General features: G+C 42.0%; 1 protein-coding gene and 1 long non-coding RNA gene across 2 annotated transcripts in view; one reads left to right on the top strand and one right to left on the bottom strand.

Annotated features, from left to right (window-relative positions):
• Positions 1-238, bottom strand: part of LOC104965811 (uncharacterized) — a 2,294-nt gene extending 2,056 nt beyond the window's left edge. Inside the window, exon 1 of the long non-coding RNA XR_800584.1 lies at positions 170-238. This is a non-coding gene — a long non-coding RNA (uncharacterized lncRNA). The remainder of the gene's footprint in view (positions 1-169) is intronic.
• Positions 1-4,167, top strand: part of LOC104965812 (uncharacterized) — a 24,644-nt gene that overhangs the window by 8,865 nt on the left and 11,612 nt on the right. The gene's annotated exons all lie outside the window — the stretch shown is intronic.

Genomic DNA, 4,167 nt, shown 5'->3' with positions numbered 1-4,167 from the left:
AGCTCCTCCAACAATGCAACATATATAATAAAATAGAAATAAAAAAATGTCTTGGGTGAAATACAGTAAAGTAAAGACTATGTACTATAGAATTATGTAATAGCACTGTGTCACTCTCCACCACTGGTAGTACTAAGTGTGGGGCAGATTTTAATTTGGTTCCTATTACCTCTGAGGATCAGGAGTTTGGTCATGATGGCCACATACTCGTCGTATTCGATCCCGTCTCNTTGACCCTCATGGACGTATCCTTTGCAACGGCCAAACATTTCTACTGGCACCAACCTGACAACAACGTTATAGTCTAGTTTCCCCATTGATCAACCGTGACAAGAAACAGTAAACGGGGCAGCTTTAGCCAACATTGCTAATCTCCAGCTGTTGTCCCCGGCCAGATGATAATGCTCTTGAAGTTGATTCCCATCTATTCTATAAGGATATTGAGGTGCATTCCTTCGACTAATTAAAGTTCTTTAACCGAGGGCTTTCAGGCAGACCGGTCTGGAGACCTGAATGTGGTCGAGGTCTTCAAGATGGAGCACTATGCGGCCCTTGTCAGGCGGGAATATGTGGAGAGCTACGAGAGCAGGAACCCGCCCTCCGTCCCTCAAACCCAAATGAAAAGGGCTTTGTCCGCCCATGGTGAAACGTTCTGTCTTCACACTGATTGCTTTTCTTATAACCACGTATTGAATCATCAGCTTACAAGCTTCTAGACACATTAAAGGTCTCCTATCATGCTATTTTCAGGCATATCTTATGGGTCTCAGATATATAAAAATATATAATATATGATGTGTTTTGCTCAAAATACCAAACAGATCATGCATTTTAGACATCCCTCATCTCCCTCTATTCCAGGCCTGTTATAGAAACGCTGATTCTGGGTCCTTAGCTTGAACAAAGAGGGGGTGGGACCTAATGCCTGATCAGAATTCTACAGAGACACTCAGCTAAATGCTGCCGTGATTAAACGCCATATCAAGGATTATTTCTGAAACAGTGTGGAGCTCAAATACTTTTTCTCTCTCAGGTTTACTACAAGTTCCTTTTTATTTCCTGCTTCTTCACACAAACTCTCTCCAGTACAGGTTAGCTCTGAGTGTTAGCGATTCTTGCTAATGTAAACACAGACCATATTACGTCCAAAACACGTTGCGCATTGTTTCTGATAGCAACGTTTCTGATTGGCCCGTGGGTGTAAAGCCCGCCCACATTTCAGATATTACGTCATATCGGACGCAAATCTGGATCAGCTCCGTTGTTCCCCCGTTTTCAGAGATTTGGGTACGGAGGAAAAGAGAGAGGGTTTTGTTTTCTGACACTTTGTGAGTCTCCTGACACCGGGGACACACCGGGGACACACCGGAGACACACCGGGGACACACCGGGGACACATATTTATGTATAAAAGANTGTTATTATTAATTATTGGAGAAGTTTCTGTCTTTTTTTGTTGTGTTGTCAGTTCTTGGTTCATCTCTCTTGTCTCCGACAGACGCTGGATGCTGAAGGAGTTCTCGCTAAGCTGAACGCCGGGGGCTACACCGTTCGTGGCAATAGTCCGTTTATTCCTTCAGCATCCAGCGTCTGTCGGAGACAAGAGAGATGAACCAAGAACTGACAACACAACAAAAAAAGACAGAAACTTCTCCAATAATTAATAATAACAAAGAGATGCTAGATCAGGAGAACATTGTTGTGATGTACGGTATGCGTTTTATATATATATAATACAGTAAGTTTAATGTAAACATTTTGAGGACTTTTTACCCCAAAGGCTAAGAGTTGTGTGAAATTTGAAACAGATGTTTTAATAAAGTTTTGCTGTTGTTAAATGCATTAACTTCAAATCATTCGACTTTTCTCTGTTTTTTTATTCTTCGATCACTCTGACGTTTTATTTAAGGAAACACAGTTACAGTAACTGATGTACAAATAGTCAATTAGCAGATTTCTGTGGTATTTTATTACATTACATTACATGTCACTTATTAGGCGCTTTTATCCAAAGTGACTTACATACTCAATACTGTGGGCAATCCCCACAGGAGCAATTTGGGGTGAAGTGTCTCAGGGACACAACGACATGCTGACTGCAGTGGGGTTTGAACCTGTGACCCCCTGATCCGAACACCAACGCACAACCCACTGCACCACACGCCTATTCTTCCATTCTGGACTGGGCACATGCTATTCCTCTCAAATCAACACAGTAGGAGTCACTGGTGCAGCNACAGAGAAGATATTGTCATTAACATTGCTGGGTTATTGGGTGATTTTTAATACCAGCCGGAGTACGCTATATACCCAATGTGGACCTGGCAACTGCATTTATAGCGCATTACATTACATGTTACTTGTTAGACGCTTTTATCCAAAGTGACTTACATACTCAATACTGTGGGCAATCCTCACAGGAGCAATTTGGGGTGAAGTGTCTCGGGGACAAAACGACATGCTGACTGCAGTGGGGTTTGAACCTGTGACCCCCTGATCCGAACACCAACGCACAACCCACTGCACCACACGCCTCTTCTTCCATTCTGGACTGGGCATATGCTATTCCTCTCAAATCAACACAGTAGGAGTCACTGGTGCAGCATGAGGACAAAGGCCTGCACCTGCTTCCCAACACGGCTAACCTTTTCCTTCAGCTACCTGTAAACCCTTCAGTTAAGTCCTCTACTGTAAGAACTATGAACATTTGCATTTTCACATTCATTTTGGTAAATACTCACATCTGGCCTGCTGTCTTCCTGTGAAACAAAAGGAAAGGATGTCATGTAAAAACAGAACAGCAAAGGGAAGTCCAATGATCATTCATTTACATCATCACATTTAACCCTATAATATCATCTTTTTATAATTGTAAATGTATATTGACGAACATTTAGATGTACATTTTGTTAAAACAAAGTGTTAATAATTTAGTTTTTGGGAGAAGGGGTGGGATTAAATAAGTGTAAACTTCTTCCCACTCCTTTTCGGACTAGGTAGATTATTTGTTAATATATAATTTTTTGTGAGTCAATAATATTATTTTTTGGTCAATTTGATACCGCTTAAGTTTGTACAGTATCATAATTCTCATGTTTCATTTCATTATTATTATTATTGTATTATTGTTTTACACGTTCAAAATAAATCAAATCGAATCAAAACCTGTCTAAATATATTTCTACCCACAACGTGTCCGTTTCTTACCGATACACACATTTGATCGGGGAAAGCGTTGCACTGCAGGTCGTTTGGCCAGGAAACCCCAAAGCTGGCCATCGCCCCCTCGCAGCCCCGCTTGGCTCTTTCACAGAAGGACCTGCAGGGCCGCTGCACTTCCCCTCCTGAACACTTGGGGGCGTACACCATGCAGACGAACAGGCGGACGTCCACGGGGCACATGGACTGAGTCATGGCGTTGAAGAAGGACATCTTCCCCACCGCCTCCCTCTGACTGGTGTGTCCCAGCAGGTTGGGGCTGATGGTCTGGTTGTAGGAGAGGTTCTGGCACATGGGGATGGTGATCGGCTCACAGACCCCCCCACTGCTGCCCACTCCATACTGCAGCAAGAGAAGAAGAGTGCACCAGGTCAGAGAGGGCAAAAGTACACACATCCTTTCCTCAAGTAGAAGTACAGATACTCGTGTTTAAAAATACTCTGGTGAAAGTAGAAGTACTGACTAAACTTCTTTCCTCAAGTCAAAGTAAAGAGGCTTTGAAATGTACTTCAGTAAAAAGTACCCATAACTAGCAGCTGTTTTAAAGAGTACCTGACCTCCCTTTATATTAATAGAACAATAATGTCATTGTTAGCTAATGAATGTTTCCATGCTGAACAACGGCAACATGACAACGTTTTCATTGGTCCCTCTTCTTTAGAGAAGACCAGGAAATGATGGATACACGGATCGTGTTCAAATCAATAGGCACGCAATGACTCTAAATAATAATGATCACGCCACCAAACACACATTCAGACTAAAGGAACCAGCCTGTTTGGAAAATGAGAGAAGTAGAAAGTACAGGTATTTGGGTTCAACATGTAAGAAGTAGAAAGTACAGGTATTTGTGTTCAACATGTAAGAAGTAGAAAGTACAGGTATTTGAGTTCAACATGTAAGAAGTAGAAAGTACAGGTATTTGAGTTCAACATGTAAGAAGTAGAA

The sequence above is a fragment of the Notothenia coriiceps genome, unplaced genomic scaffold (assembly GCF_000735185.1).
Source record: "Notothenia coriiceps isolate Sejong01 unplaced genomic scaffold, NC01 NC01_scaffold00037246, whole genome shotgun sequence".
Lineage (NCBI taxonomy): Eukaryota > Metazoa > Chordata > Actinopteri > Perciformes > Nototheniidae > Notothenia > Notothenia coriiceps.
Note: the sequence above shows the minus strand (reverse complement) of the source record. Positions and strands in the feature narration are given on the sequence as shown.